This window comes from Psammomys obesus, unplaced genomic scaffold (assembly GCF_907164565.1).
Source record: "Psammomys obesus unplaced genomic scaffold, mPsaObe1.curated_primary_1811, whole genome shotgun sequence".
In the NCBI taxonomy this organism is placed as follows: Eukaryota; Metazoa; Chordata; class Mammalia; order Rodentia; family Muridae; genus Psammomys; species Psammomys obesus.
The window spans coordinates 8,001,132-8,018,118 of NW_026590699.1; the positions used below are offsets into that span (position 1 = coordinate 8,001,132).

The 16,987-nt window shown below is 47.0% G+C and overlaps 1 protein-coding gene across 2 annotated transcripts in view; it reads right to left on the minus strand.

The window, feature by feature from the left end:
• Myo16 (myosin XVI) overlaps window positions 1-16,987 on the minus strand; it is a 449,864-nt gene that overhangs the window by 96,571 nt on the left and 336,306 nt on the right. The gene's annotated exons all lie outside the window — the stretch shown is intronic.

The following is a 16,987-nucleotide window of genomic DNA, read 5'->3' on the forward strand; positions in this document are numbered from 1 at the left end:
AATACCTCAGTGTTTCACCCAAAACATGCTGCAGAAAAATTAACATCTTCTACAATAAGCTTTTCATTCTCTTAGTCCACCCAGTTTTAGCATAGCAAGACCAAGCTGACCCCTCCACGTGCTATGTGTGGCCTGGGATGTTTGGGAAGAACAGTCTGCCTGTGTAAGCCACCTCTTGAATGACGCTGGTAAGGAGCTGGCTGAGCTGGAGTGCAGCCAGGGCCACTGGACTGCAGGGCCAGTCATCCCCACCCTGACATGGTTATGATGCAGCTGAGACCCAGAAGCCCGACCCAGACAGATCCAGAGTATAAAAGTGACAGCATGAGGCACAGAGGCTCAGCAGTGACTGTCATAGCCTGAGCCTGTGGGAGCAGGGTCCTAGCTCTGCTGGCCTCTGGTGACAGGGCCCCTCTAAGAGCAAAGTAGCACTTGTGCCCTCAGGAGAGTTCAGGTGGAAACGGCTACACAAGGACATGGGCCAACTCAAACTGCCTTCTTACTCCTGCGGACATGTCTCATTCCATTTTGGAACTTGGTTAATTGTGACCAAGAATGCAATCGGTACCATTCAAGTGTCTGAATTTAGTATTAACAAGTCTGAATGAGCAACTTTGCGCTTGCTCTCCTTCTCATTTTAGATGGTTCTTCAGACACCCAAAGTGAATAATTCTGACATTTCAGCAGAAAAGACAAGAACGTCATCTGAGACAGGGTGGTGAGGGCTGTTCTGCGTTTTAAAAAGTTGTGGCTTGTGTGCTTTGAGTGTCATATATAATAGCATCTCTTGGATGGAAGACATGATCACACGTTTTCATTGAGTTGGACATGTCTTCCTGAGGCAGAGAGCATGCTTACAGCTGCCACTGGTCCAGCACACAGGAGCCTCAGAAAGGACTAGCGTTCATACCCATGCTCTGCAGTTCCCAGGCAGGTGTTCTCTACCTCCTGAAGACCCTGGGTGCAAGCTTTTACCCTGGGTGTTCTCTATTGGAAGTCAGCTGACTATAAACAAGAAACAACTCCCTGGCCAGCCTGCTCTCTGCATCTCCCTGGCTTGGGACAGGTGGTCTATTGTGACTTCATCCTAAATCTAGAAATGTGATCCCAAGACCCCATCCAGGCTCAATTGATCTATGCCCCATTATAGATTGAGGGACAAGCGGCCCAGAACCCTGGGTGGCCATCTCCAGCCCTTCCCCAGTAACATGGAAGAAGCTAGAGCGGCTGTAAGAAACGAGGCAACAAGCAAAGATCCTGGGAAGAGCTTAAAAGGTGACACAGCAGGAAAGAATATTGTGGTCTGCAGGTGACCAGTAGGACTTGGTTTTGACAGAGCCTATGAGCAAGGCACAAGCAAAAGGAGCCACCACATCGCACTCTGGAAGAATCAGCAGGACTGGGATGGATTAGGGTTTGAGCAAAGGTAAAGAAAGCCAAGAAACTGGCACATGGCCTGAGTGGAGGTGGGGGATACTGGAGGTCCAGCCAGTCCGTAGACTTCAGGAAAGCACTGCCGAGACCGGGCAACCGAAAGCAGGGAGTGTGGCCAGAGGCACAGGCACTTGTGTAAGAGCCTTTACCTCCCTGTGGCCAGATGGTTATCTGTGGCTGGTTCCTCCGCTGCCAGGCCCTTCTGAAGATGGAGCAGGGAGGAAATGCCATTTTGGAAACCGAGTCACTTCTGTTGCAGTGCTCCATACTCAGTACCCCCTGAGTCTCACACCTGAGCATGTGTTGGGGCTCTATGTACCCCTCCTTTGTTGGACATTCTTTCTCTTCTACACTTGACATCCTTTCCATCTGGATGTCTACTTCCCACATATAATAAGAGTAGGTTTCAAGGCTCCAGAGAACACCTCTCACATGAGTACCACTGATGCTGAGCCATCTTTCAGTCCAGAAACCTCATACACATCTCTCTTCAGCTCTCAGCACCGTAAGTGTGACTGAGTAAAACCAACAGAAACCCAATGTGATTCAGAATCCCAAGTGAAAAAGCCACGCCATGCTTGGGTCATTTTGTGGTCTCTGTGTTTTAAGAATGACAGGTTTAGGGTCAGATGGAAGGGGAGGAGGACCTCCTCCATCAGTGGACTGGAGGAGGGATACAGAAGAAGAGGAGGGAGGGAGGGTGGGATTGGGAGGGGTTGGGGAGGGGCCACAGCTGGGATACAAAATGAATAGACTGTAATTAATAAAAAAGTAAATGAATTTTAAAAAATGGCAGGTTGAAGTCACAGACACAGACAAGCCCGTAACATGTGAAGTCCTGAGAAGGACCCCCAGAGGTGAGGGTGCAAGAAAGCACTTCTCTCTTTCAGGTCAACGGTCCTTTCATTTTAAAGGACAGTGCTGGCATCCTCTTACATAGACCTGGAGCTTTGTTTTTTAATTCAGATTAACATAGAGGTTTTAAAATAACAACTTTCCAAGGAAATGAGACGGTAGCAGAATTGTTTTGTTTTGTTTTTAGGAAAATACAAGCTAAGTAAATTAAGCTATCTTTTCTAACCCCAACAGTTCCTGTGAATTTGTTTCTGTTTGTTGAATATTAACTTCCTTTTACTCTCAAAGAAAGTTCTGTTGTAAAAGTAAAAGTTCTACCTTTTTGTTTTCTTGGCTCCTGAAACCCCTTAAAATTTAATTATCTCAATAAATATTTATTGAGCATTTATTATGAGCAAGCTATCCTGCCAGGAAACATCTAGATCAGCAGTGCTGTGGAGTGGTGATCTGCTTTCTCTGCCTGTGTTCAACTGTAAAGCCTGGCTTTCCTGGACTAAGGTTATGTTTCAGGAAAGAAGTGTTTTTCTTGTTTCAGGAGCTTATAAAATGCATCATTTTATGGTCATTGTAAACCTGGAACTAATGTCTGGGGAACACCCATTCCTGTCTCACCTGTGTCCGGCAAGGAGAAGCACCGGCAAAGAAGGAAGAGTGTGTTTGGAACCTTCTGGAAGGCTGGCAGACAGGCACCGGAGGGAAGGAGTTGTGACAAGTGGCTGGTTAGCTGTCTGTCAACTTGATTCAGTGTCACCTGGGAAGAGGGGGCCTAATTCTTTGTAGGCAAGTGTGTGAATCATCTTTTAAATTGGTGATGGACGTAGGAGGGCTCGGCCCACTGTGGGTGGGGCCACTCCTGAGCAGGTGGTCCAGCAGTGTTTGAAGCAGTGACTTTCCGTGCATCAGCCTCTGCATCAGTGCCTGCTTCATGGGTCACACGCTGACTTCCTTTGATGGTGGACCATGAGCTGTAAGATGAAAAAAGCCTCCCCCATCCCAAGCTGCTTTTGGTCATGGCACTCATTTATTGCAGCAACAGAACGTAACTGATGCTGCAAGGGAGAGGGACACAGCAAGGGGGAGTCTGGCCCTAGATCTGTAATGCTAGACACAGCAGCCCTTAGAAGATGTCACCTTGAAGAGCAAGCTATGGCCTGGGCTGATGGGGAAGGCAGAGTTCTACAGGCCCTGATACAAATTAAACACAAAAGCCTGTGGGTTGCACAGGGATGAAGGTTTGGGGTATTTTGTTTTGCAAAGGCAAAGGAAATTACCAAAGCTCACAGACACCCGACATGCCTGGAGCCCCACCCCCATGCCTATATCCTGCTCGTGTCTGTGTATGTGCATTTTACAAGTGCTAGAACCCCTTCCCTTGAGGCTTTCCCCAGGGTCACAGCATGGCTACCTCACGCGCCGTAGGTGCTATAACATGGCCGTCTGGCCCTGGTTTACAAAGGCTGCATTTGGCTCCCTCCCGGCTTGCCTGGATGCTGGCTTTGCTCCTGAGTTCCTGCTCACAGTGAGTACTGCACAGGTGTGGAGGGTGATTTCCCAGCTCCTTTCCAGTAGTCACGGGGCCCAGCACAGCTGCCTAGCAACAGACTCGCCACACACCATGAAAGCATGGTAGAAGGGGGCACAAGTGGGCTTGAATATTGCCACGTGGAAAGCGGGGGTCAACCGAGACGTGGGGCTAGTATCCGTTATTTTCGGGCTTGAAAACAAAGACCAAGATGTAGGAGTGTCTCTTACGTGGAGCCCTGTCGTGCCCTCTCCTTCCCATTCCTACCCTACCCACCACACTCTAGCCTGGGCAGCGGCTCTGACCACTGCACCCTGCCACCTGCACCAGGGTTTTCTGTGTCCAGATGAATCGGCTCTCTTTGTGCCCCTCCCTTCACTCTGTGGCCTCATTCTGTTGTCAGTGACAGAAGTTCTGTGTCTTCTCACATTCCAAGGCTTCTGGAACGATGCTTTCTCGTCTACAGGAAGGTCAGCAAAGATAAAATGCCCACTGTCTGTCAGAATCCTGAAGGGCTCACACTTTTAGTTTACTTTCGCCTGGACTGAGATCCACCTGAGTCCTACGCAGTCTCATGCCGGAGGGTGCTGGGCTCCATGGAGGAAGAGGAGAGAGATCTGAGTCAGGAAGATGGCGACCGTCCTTCTCCCACCTTACAAGCAAATGGCAAGATGCATTGTTCCTTCCCCTGAACTTCCTGGCCCAGGAGTGTCTAGCAGAGGCCATGGAGCATGTGAACAGGCTCCCAGATGCAGTCCCTCCCTGCTGGTGGTCTGGAATAAGATGCTGTTGGGGAAGCGGCAAGGAGCAAGTGAGGAAGAGTGAGCTTGCTCACAAGATGAGCTCACAACCAGTGTGGTGAGGTCTGGGAGACCCACAGGCAGGCGCTTCTCCACCTTCAGCCTGTGAGTCCCTGGAGCTGAAGAGGAACGGGGAGGAAGGGATTGAGGGAGACGGGAAGAGACTGACAGAGTGACTGTGGAGTCCAGGAACCCTCTCAGGTATCTGTGAGTCGTCTTGGGCTATCATGTGGGTCTCCACAGTCCAAAAATGCACTTACACGGGCGGCATCACACCAAGAGCAGGGCAAGGCAGAGCCGCCCACTGAATCCAGCTGTGGGTCCTAAGTATGAGCAGATACTGCCTAGTGTGGAGCTGGGAGGAGGGCCAAGCTCACAGCTTCCAGCTTCCTGCTCAGAAGAATAGAGACAGATGTAGGAATAATGTATGTGAGGAACATTAGTGAGACAGAGAAGGGCACACTCGTGTTCCTCCCTCACATCCCAAGTGAGAGATCGAAGCCACTTACTGTCCTCACCCCCCTGTGGCAGGGACTGCTCTTATCACCACAGTGTCAACCTGGTCACATGTTAGGCAATTGTTAAATGAAGCACAACATCTGTGATGAGGTTTGGCACCACTCTCACCTGTTGGCAGAAGCCCAGAAGGGCTGGAAGGCGTCTGCTGAGCTCCAGAGGACGGGGCCAGAGTGTTCCTGCCACTCCCTGCAGCGTGTGCTGCCGTGCTCCCTTGCACAGGTGCCTTTACTCGGATGCTCACCACCGTACACAGTGGCAGGTGAGCTTGACGCACAACAGTGGCCTCAAGCTGCACACCTTCACCCCATACAAGCTGTACACCTCCACCCCACACAAGCCGCACCCTCCACCCCCACACAAGCTGCACCCTCCACCCCCACACAAGCTGCACACCTCCACACCCATCCTGGCCATTATTATTCCCACTGAATCATGCTCCAACCTCCACGGCAGGACAAGATGCTGGAGCCCAACTTCAGCTCTGTCCTGTGAATTCATTGACTTTGTGGAACCACACTTAAAGCCCCTCATGGAATAGTAAAGAACAACGCTGTTACATTTAGATCCCAGGATAAGAAATGTCTATCTACACACAGAGAACAACTTCAGTCTCTTCATCTGCCATCAGTCTCCATGACAACGGTCACAAGCTCTAAGCTGAAGCTGGTGGCGCCCCTTTCTCTTGGTTGTGTGATACAACACCATTCGATTCAGTCCAGAAATGAACGAAGGACTGGCTCGTTGCCTCAGAGAGTAAAGGCACTTAAGGCCAAGCCGAAAGACTGGAATTCAGTGCCCTGGACCCACATAGAGGAAAGGGAGAGCCAACTACCACACATCCTCTGACTTTCACGTGTATATGCACACCACAAGCACACACACACACACACACACACACACACACACACACACACAGAGTAAATGAATGAATACAGTAAAATACTGAGATGTTCACTGATAAGAGAAACCAAAGAAGAAAGGAAGGAGGAAGACAGGAAGGCATGGAGAGAGGAAAATGGCACAAGATGAGGTTTGTCACTGAATTCACATCTGCAGTAGCCTTGCAGAGTGCAAGGTTTGTTTCATCCAGGTTTGTCCCTGCCCCTGAGGTAGCCACGGGGCACTTATCCTCCACTCCCTCCCCTACTGGCCTTCTAGCCCAGGGGGTGCCTAAGCATGCTTCTCATAGAGAGCTTATGTGCTGGAGCTGGAGTAATGGTCTTCCCAGAACTCGGTCTGCTGCCTCACAGCCAGCCCTGCTTCCCAGAGGCTGCTGAGCACAGCCAGTTCTGTGTACTCAATCTGACAGCTTTGTTTCTCCGTCTTCTGTGCATTCTGTGATTTGCTGGCTGAGCCAGAGCTAATGTGTATCAGGTACAGGAACAGCCTGTCTAGTTGAGCTGAAAGGAACAGATGTTCTCTTGTTTAAGCCTAAATGAGAGCCCTCTTGAAGCTATGCAGTTTAGATGCAATTACCCCATTCCTAAAGCAATTTGCTCCTTAATCTAATATTCACCAGGCCACTCTGACCTGCTTCTGAGCAGGAACAGGAAGCTCAGACAGGTACACTGACTTATCAGGATATTTGTTATTCTACTGTTTTCTCTCTCTGCAGATGAGACAGAGAATGCTCTTAAAAATGGCTGAGAAGTTTTGTGGTAACAGGAAGCTACTGCAAAAATTACATATTTTCTCAGCTATTAAAAACAAAGAAATCATGAAATGTGCACGAAAATGGATGGAGCTAGAAAAGATCATCCTGAGTCAGGTAACCCAGAAGCAGAAAGATGCGTATGGTATATACTCACTTATAAGTGGATATAAGTCATATAAATAGGATAACCATACTAAAATCTACAGACCTAAAGAAACTAAACAAGGAGGACCCTAGAGAGGATGTTTAAATCTCATTCAGAATGGCAAACAGGATAGACATCCAGAAGCAATGGAAGAGAGGGAACAGGATGTGAACCTATTCTAGAGGGTCCTCTGAAAGGCTCCACCCAGCAGGAGATTGATCAAAGCAGATGCTGAAACTCACAGCCAAACTTTGGGCAGAGCTCAGGGAGTCATGGAAGAAGTAGGGGTAGAAGGAGCTGGAGGGGACAGGAGCCTCACAAGGAGACCAACAAAGCTAAAAATTCTGAGCCCAGGGGGTACTTCAGAGACCAATGCACCAACCAAGGGCCATGCATGGAGAGGACTAGACCTCCTGCTCAGATGCAGCCTATGGGCAGCTCAGTCTCAAATGTTCTTTCCCCAGCAAGGGGATAAGAGATAGTCTGTGATATGAACTCAGTTACCTGCTCTTTGATCACTTCCCCCTGGTAGGGTAGCCTTACTAGGCCACAGAGGAAGAGGATCCAGACAGTCCTGATGAGACTTGATAGTCTAGGATCAGATAGTAGGGGAAGAGGACTCTCGATTTTCAGTGGACTAGGGAAGAGACATGGGAGATGAGGGAGGGGCTATAATCAGGATACAGTGAATAAACTGTAAAAAAATAATAAAAATGTAAAAAAATTACATACTTTAAAGAAGTGTATGAATGGTACCCTCACATTCTGTTGGGAAACTATTAAGAAGTTTAAGATGACCCTTGTTACAAAGCAAGCTGTCATGGAGGTTGGATGTCCCTGTGTCCAGTGTGGACTTGGACTTCCATGCTGCATGCCAGGGCTGAATCAAGACTGAGACTTTACCTAGTGAACTGAGCTATGCTTGCTGTGGAAAGTACTGATTTCAGAAAAGCATGTAGCAAATTCTTACAAAGCAGAAATCAACATTCACCCTGTGAGGGAAACTGAACGTTGATGTCTTAAAAGACAATTTTCATGTTAAGACAGCTTCATAACACAGTGTTAATGTGAGAATGAGAAAGGGAAGTCTAACTTCTCTGGAACCATTCAGATACAAATTTACTACTTTTGCTTCATGTAGCAGTATTGCGAGATCTTCAGCCATGTTAAGAACTCAAATCCAGGGAGCTTATGCTTTGTGAGAAAGTAGTGCATCAAAATCACAGCACCACTTGGTTATTTAATCTTATAGCTTGTACATACTGGGCAGACAAGGTCTGAAGGACAAAGGATGGGTGATGTTTTAAATACCTTGGGAATGTAGCTGCGTCATTATTCACAGACAGGCACAGACACCTGGTGGGAAGGTTTTTGTGAGTGTGTGGCCGCATGCACACATATGGTGTACATGTGAAGGAAGACCAGAGAACACCCAAAGGGCCTCAGCTTTTGTACACTGATCCAGTGTCTCTCACTGGCCCAAAGTCTATAATAGGCTGAGTGCCATCAACCCCCTGAGATCCGGCTATCCCACCCTCTCCAAGGCCTGGATCACTAATACACATCACACCCCGCATTTTAAAATATGGGCTCAGGGGAGAGAACTCTGCTCTTCATGCTTGAAGGGCAAACACTTTAAACTGGCTAAGCCGTCTCCCTAGCCCTGAAATGCAAGTCTTAATCATCATCATCATCATCATCATCATCATCATCATCATCATCATCATCATTATCATAATACCAGAAATAAAATAAACATGATTAAAATCGACACTGACTAGAACCCTGAAAGAATTAATACATAAAAGGTCTCTGGATGCTCATTAACATATCACTTCTCTTTGTCAAGCCTAAAAGCTTAGCCCTGTTGCTTCTGTTTCTATTTTATTTCTCTGAATAATTGCTCCTCAAAACTAATACTTCCTGGCGTTACAAACTACAGTGAACAAGAGCTTTTCTACCCAGGAGCCCTTTCAGCTTAAAGCTGGAGCTCCAGGGTGCTCTGGGAGTTAACCATTCCTGTGGAGGTGTGAGTTTGATTGCTTTGACTAGGTCTTTTCACAGCTCTTTCACAAAGAACTTGAGCTGCGGAAAACCAAGGAAGGTCAAGTAAGCCCTGCCCACAACAAAGCGGGTGACACCCTCCCTGGGTGGGCCCAGTAAATTCTGTCACCAGCAAATACGAACCTTTTAAGTTCAATTTCCATTTGAGCCGGCCTAAACATCTTATGTGTTTTCTCCACAAAAATGTTAAGATGCATTTCTAACCCATTTCTATGCTGGTCATAGTTCTAACCAGTTGAAATCACACCTCAGCAAAACAGCCTGGGAGGGAGAGACTGAGTGGTGGTTAAACAGCGGTCAGGCCCTCCTGTCAGAACACCCCCCACCTCAACTGCTGCCTGCAAGCTTCTCTGTTCCGTGCACACAACCCTTTCATCAAGACACCCAACTCTACAGAACCCAGAGCCTTTCTTAAACCATGACAGTGACAGTATTGCAGGGGTTCCCACCACACTATTCTGCTCCCGGGACACTTGATGTTTCTGTCACTGGTGTCTTCTCCCGGATTACCCTCCCATTCTTAATTTCCCCTTCTTCTCTACCTCTTAGAGTCTTTTCCCTTATAAATGCCAGACCATGCTTTCTCCTCCTACAGGTATATGTTCATATTGGATAAGTTTCTTGGCATTGTGACAAAATTACTGGTGCAAATGACATAGAGGTCAAAGGCTACTTTTGAAGCCTGGCTTCCAAGGTTCGGTTCATGGTTGCTTGGCCCCATAGGCTTGACAGAATGTCATGGCAGCAGAACTGTGTGGAGGAGAAGGTTCTCCACACAATGGCTGACAGGAAACAATGAGAAGGGATCCAGGAGGAAATCAGGGCAAGATAAATTCCACAAAGACATTCCCAATTGTTCTATCTCCTGGCATTTCCAGATCCTCCCCAAATCCTCCCACTTGCTGTGGATCAAGCATTCAACACACGAGCCTTTAGGTGGGTAGTCCATATCCCTACCAGACCAGTGTGCTTCAGCTCTGCCTATTTCATTCTTCTTCAGTCTTTCCTCAGTACCTCAGTCACAGTCAGGACTCACCTAGTCACCCAAAGTTAAAACAGCCCCGTGTAGACTCAAGACTTAACTCACGCGTGGGAAACATGAGGATCATTTCCCATCCTCTCCACTGGTACTCTGGAAGCCCACGGCAGGACAAGTTACACCCCCTCAGGGCTCCTCAAAACCACCAAGTCCCACATCCCCGTTTTCCCATTCATCCTGGCATTAGACTTCACTCTACCACAACTGTCTTCTACGTTCTTCCTGGAGATTCATTAGTCTCTCAAGCCTGCATCACCAACCTGGCTCATTGCCAACTCTCCCATATTGGCATTAGTATTGGTCATATTTAAGAATAGCATTCACACTAATTAATAATACATTCAGCAATGATGGCACTTCCAAACTTTCAGCTCGTAAGAGAGCTCTGGAGTGAGAATTAGGGGGAGAAATAAAAGACCTTTAAAGGGAATTGAAGGAAAGGAATCTCAACAGTGTTACACTTTGTTGGGCTTTATTTATGGTTGCTCCTAGCCTCGATGATAAATGCTTTGGCTTCTCAGCTGTGTTGAGAAAGTTTATCTGCAGTGTCGTGCATGCTGGCGTCCTGGCTAGTTTTGCTGACAACCTGACATGTTAGAGTAATTTGGGAAGAGAGAGCCTCAAATTGAGAAAACGCTCCTACCAGACTGGCCTGTGGGCAAGCAAGCCCATGATGCATTTTTTTTGATTAATGATTGATGTTGGAGGGCCCAGCTCACTGTGCATGGTCCTGAGGCGTAAAGAAAGCAGGCCAGGAGAACCAACCCCCGGGGACCAAGCCAGGAAGGAGTACAGTCCCTACCTCAGATTCCTGCCTGGAGTTCTTGGCCTGACTTCCTTCAGTGATGGACTTGGATATGGAAGGGTAAGCTGAAATAAACCCTTTCCTCCGGTCATGGTGTCGTCTCATGCAGTAGAAGCCCAAAGTAAACCACTAGACAAATAAACCATGTGTGAGGATGACTAAGATGCATCTATTCCAGTGTTCTCTGTTTGAAATGCGTGAATCATTGCTAGGATGCAATTTTATACAATTTCCGCGATCACTGACATCAAATGCCAATGTTGTATGACAGAGGTCGGGGGCATTGTGTTTTAATGTTAGTTTTGTGAGCATTAGTGAAAACCGGTAAGAACTGCGGAACTGTGGCAGGCAACTTTCACTGTGAGGACTGCAGAGTTATGCATAAGAGCTATTGGGGGCAGCCACTGCTTCCTCTGAGCTGTTGCCATGGTTTAGGAGGTGTTCCTACAGCACCGCCCATGCAGGCAGCACCAAGGGGACTGCAGGACTCCTCAACGCATGTCGGGAGTGGAGCTCTGGGAAAAACGGAGGGAGGAGAAGAAGGGAGACCTGTGGAACCACTCTCCATGTTACCTGCATGCGTGGCGCCCTCAGGAAATAATGTCTCTTATAAAAGCACAGCTTCCCGCTATATTTACTTATAAATTCTGGAATTCCTTAAGACGTTTTAACATCTCGGGGTTTCCTAGGCTGACACAGTGGCTTGCCATCAGTAACGGAGCAGAAATTTCCCTGTTGTTAAATTCTTTTGTGAGCAAAGTAGGTGGCACATTTTTGAGCCAAGGTGTTCTGCTAAGGAGGTGTTTGGAGGGGCTCAGAATATTCGGAGTTCTGTTCAGAGGCCTGCACAGAAGGACACAATTTTGACCATTTGCTGACTGAAACCCTCAACCCAGATTTCTCTAAGAATAGGCTATGGTCCCCAGCTTCTTGGACAATGTCTAGCCTGCTTAATTTTAACTTAATTAAAACCTGTGCGCACTGAAATAAACCTAGTGCTTGCCCCCACTTCCTATCCAAAGCCCGTGCGTAGCATTGTTGCTGTATACAATACCAGCTGCTCTATGCTAATTTTTACACGGAGACATGAATCTGCTTAGAAAAGGCTAGAACGTGTAATCTGAATGATCAGAGCAGAGTATCCGCCATCCACATTCACAAAAATTACCTTAATGCAAATGTTCAAACTAAAGCTCGAGTGCAAGGAGGACTTCCATGAGATCAGTATAAGGAGGACTTCTGTGAGATAAGTGTAGGAGGACTTCCGTGGGATCAGGTTACAGATGTTCAGAGGATAACCCAGGATCAATGAGCAGAAAACATGACCACCAACAGGAAACAGACACCACAGAGATGGGTCAGCAGCCATCAGGATAAACTCTGTATTAATTAATGTCTCTTGGTTGTGACCAAAAATCCAGCAATTCTTCAACTGGAGGAAATGAAGGTTCATTTTGGCCCATAGTTTGGAGGCAAGCTATCTATCATGGTGGGAGGGTGTGGCAGGAGCCTACAGTGACCGAATTGCACCCACACAGAAAAGAGAAGGAAAAATGGTGGTGCTTATCACTCTTTTTCCCATTTTGTCTATTACAGGACCCCAGCTCCCAGGAGGTGCTACCAACATTCATGGAGTCCATATGCTCAGTTAAACTTACGTAGAAACACCCTCAAAGACACCACCCAGATGTGTCCCTCCTGGATTAGACCAAACCCAGCCAAGTTCAGTCTCTATCCCACACAGTATACAACTAACCACCAGAGGCCAAGCAGTGTCCCTCAAGACAATGAACACTAGTCCCTGAAGCCAGTTATCTAGAGACAGGAACAAAGAAGTTTAGCCCTAAGGATGTCCCAGCTTATATCATGGAAGAGTTTCTAGCCTTCTCTATGGAGAGGCGAAGCCAACTGGATCCTAACAGTATCTTCAAGGTGGAGAGATTGAAGTGAGAGGTGAAGATATAAGCAGCTTAGCAGTTTTCAAGACATAGGGTCAGAGGAGAGATAGAGAGATGACAGGTAGGTAGATAGATAGATAGATACATACATACATACATATACATACATACATAAATAGACAGAAAGACAGATAGATGATAAAAAGATAGATAGTTACATAGGTATATAGAAACATAGATAGACAGAAAGATAGGCAGATACAAAGAGAAAGTGAGAGAGCCACAAACTGTCACCTCATGCTCTGAGCAAACACTAACCAGGACGTGCATAGAAATGAGCTTCCCAGGTCCCAGGAACGATTACCAGACAAAACCAAGGGGGATACAGAGATGTCCTCATCAACTGGGCAACATAATTCTAAAGAGCCCAAGTTCTGGGTAGAGTAGTTACTGGCTTTATATCAGAAGAATGAAACAGTACTCCCTCCATGCGACAATGCCAGTGATGGTGTGAGAACCCACAGTCTCAGGTGACAATGCTGGTGATATCCTGAGCACCCACAAGCTCATGTTTGAAGACTTTGGTCTTCAATGCTGCTACTATTTTGGAAGGTTGTGTGACCTTTAAGGGGGTGAGAGCTAACTAGAGGAAGTGGGATGATGGGGAGTGTGTCCGAGGGCTTGCAGCCTGTTCCGATTTCCAGACCCCAAAGTCTTTACTTCTGGTTCCAGTAAGAATGGATGAGGTGAGAATCTCAGCAGATGCCAGCCTTGCTGAGGGTCCGCCACCCCACATTTCCCACCATGTCGGACGGCCGTGTAACCACAGGCCAAAACAAGCCCTTTCTGCCTTCAGTTGCGTCTTGTGACTAGAAAAGTCAACTAATAGAAAGTTAAGGGGGGGGTGGTGCCCTGTGACACCCTAGTTAGGTGCATCAGTAACTAAGCTCTACAAGACCTGGGGAAACTGAAAAACGTCCTTAACCTCCAAAAGCCTATCCCAGATGCACATCCCTGAAAAGAAAACCCAACCAAAACATTTAAACCACCGAGAAAATTAGCCACTAGCATGGACCCAGAAGAGACACAGAAAGGAAATTCCTAAGTTAGGAGACACTGCAAGGAATAGAAAGCACATTTAAAACATGAAGAACTGAAAAAAGTTCTGGCTTCAGATTATGGAAATGAAAACTCTAAAAACTGACAACGGAAAAAAAAAAACACAGATTGCTTTAGTTCAGAAATGGTTGGTCTACTTGAAGACAGTCATGGACACTAGGGAAAGAAGCCAGCACAAAGCAAGGGAGAAGACACTGAGCAGAACACTGGCTGCTCCAGACAGCTGCATGTGATTCATACCTGCAATTAGAAGTTCTAAGGAGAGTATAAAGGGAGGAAAGAAAAAGTAGCGGACAATTAGTACCATGATTGCTTTGAATCTGTAAGACCCCCAAACTCAAAGATCTAAAAAGCCAAGCATGGGGAACTCAAAGGCATCATAAGCAAGTTACTCAAACAAATAAAGAGAAAAAAACATCTTCAAAGCACAAGGAACTGAAAGGCACACTGTGTACAGAGGAGCAGTTTCATGCAGCACAGACAATTTTCTTCTTGGGAAAAGGCTAGAGTGAAGATCAACACCTTAAAAATACTAGAGGAAAAATGTCAACCTTCAGTGGCTAACTTCATAAGATCAGCTATTAAAACTGGGGGTGAGACTGAACAACCAGTGCCAGCTGTCCCGGGTGATGCTGGGTTCACTCAGGGCCACCTACTGCCACAAAACTACCGAGTTCTCGGGGGAGAATGTAAACAGGACATAGACACTGACAAATCCCTGGAACTTTGCCTTCCTTTTGCTGTGACAGTACTGCTCCAATAAACACTCTATAAAAATGTGCAAACTGAACTAAAAGACAGCGTAAACAACATGATATAGGATCCGTACACCTGCAGCTTGAAGGTCGCTCATGAGTTCATTAGGAAAGAAGACCACTGGGTGCCTTCCTAGTTCTCCTCTCCCACCCGGTCTCACTAGGGGCAGCCTGCTCCAGATCTGTCCCGCCCGTTAGCCTGCAGAGTGGGATTGCCCACCCCTTTCTCAGAGTCCTACCTCGCCCACATGTGTGTGCAGTCATGTTGCATGTTGATAGGAAGAGGAAACAGTGCCCCTGGCCCCAGCCTGGATGGGCACCACTTCTTCTGGAGAGAAGGTTCCTCTCCAGGACAGGACTCAGCATCTATAGGCCCTTACCTGAGGCCTTTCTGCGGGGTGTGTGACAGTTCTACCTCAGCACACAGCAGCTTTGGGTCCTGATCCTTGAGCTTGAAGTAGAGGCTTCCTGGGAACATTTTCCATTTACACTAGTGTCTTCATGTGAGTCAGCACTGCTCAGATTGCTGGACAAAGGATACAGGGGCAGTGATGATCTGACCCTCAACTCTGTGCCAGTTCATCAAACAGGAAGAAATATGCACTAAAACATAGGTTGAAACAGAATAAAGGACTAACATTGCTAGCCAGACTCCCACCTTATGATGGAAGACACGGAGCTAAATAAACCTACAGGGAGAAGAAAGTCTGAGAGGTCAGTGGCGTGGCTTTGAACAGCTGTTTGACAGAAGCAGTAGAGACAATATCAAGGTCTGCTGTTTTTTAAATAAATGCACAAACCGATGACACTCTAGCTAGATGGCAAAGAAGTAAGAACAGGTCAGTTCTGAGGTGCTTGGAAGCTGATTGGCTGAAGCATAACTGTAGGCATAACGTCACGTGTAAAGCGTCAAATGCTGATGTTTGTGCCCTCCATATCTGGCTGCAACCCTTGTTCTGAGAATCTCTGGTTTAAACTTTGCTCCCCACTTGTTCCCTGATATGTCAATAAAGAGGCTTGACAGCCAATCACTGAACAGGGGAAAGAATAGGGCCGGACTTCCTGATAGCTAGGAGAGGAGGCAAGAGAGAGGAAGTGGGAATTCAGCCAGGAAGAGAGGTCTGAGAAACATCAGGAGCAGGCACTTGAATAGAGAAAGCCATAAAAGAAAGTATCTCAGGGATTTACGCTGCGAGAAAGCCAGGTTCGCTTAAAGGGTTAAAATATGCCAATACTGCTCAGTTCTTGTGCTGTAAAGCATGTTAAATAAATATAATAGTCCAGTCTCAATTATTTGGGTGCCAGCTGGGTTAAGAGAGAAACTTCAACACATTTATAAAACGACCACTAACACATGACTCTTTCCTCAGGCTCACAGGGACCTGAAGGTGAGCTGAGGGCCAGGCACCTCTGTTTTCACAGTGTGTCTGTCTCCTCTGCCAGTGCCCCTTTCTTACATCTGCATGTAAGCATGTTAACCACCCAGAGAGTGCCTGTGCAACCAGGTTTGTCCTCCATCAATGCCAAAGGCACAGAGATAGCTCAGTTTCCAGCCCTTATCATCATTTTAGATTCTAGGAAGAACCAGACTTCCCTGGACAAAACAAACCTTCACCATGGCAGCAAATCTGTGGAGGGCAAGGCTGCCCGGAAGAGATGGAGTAATGGTCTCCTGAGAGCCAGCTTGTCCCTCAACCAGAAAGGACTTCCTCTGCTCTCCACACAGGGCCGGACCTGAGACACTGACCAGCCACATCACACTTTAACCTGGTGTGGTCTCACTGTGCTTACACATCAGCCCTTAAAACTGTCCATCTTCTGCTTTAACTAGACTTCTTGTCAGTAATGAACTTGAGAAAATGAACTTGAGGTCACTAGGTAGATTCAATTTGCTCCTCTTTCCGCTGGCTACCTGGAATAATGTTCTCTGTGGGTTTGAGAGTTGTGGCCAACCCAGCCTGTTGAGTGTCTTCCCTAGAAGCTCCAGTCCCCACATTAAGAATAAAATACTGGGTGTTATCACACAACTGCTGACAGGAAAAGGGTGATCAGGAAGTATCACACACACAAGAATACGGATAAAATCACACCCCCAGGAATGGTGGCTTACACCTCAACTCTGGCACTTGGGAAGAGGCAGGAGGATGATCAGAAGGTCTGAACCTTAGTCAAGAAGCTAATTGCAACAGATTGAGATAGATAGATAGAGAGAGAGAGAGGGAGAGAGAATATGAAGTTGGATAGGCAGGAAGATGAAGAAGGATCTGGGAGAAATTAGGGAAGGGAAAATGTCAAAATATAAAAATGTATGAAATTCTCAAAAGATAAATAGAAATACACACACTCACAAACACACACTCTCTCACTCTCACACACAC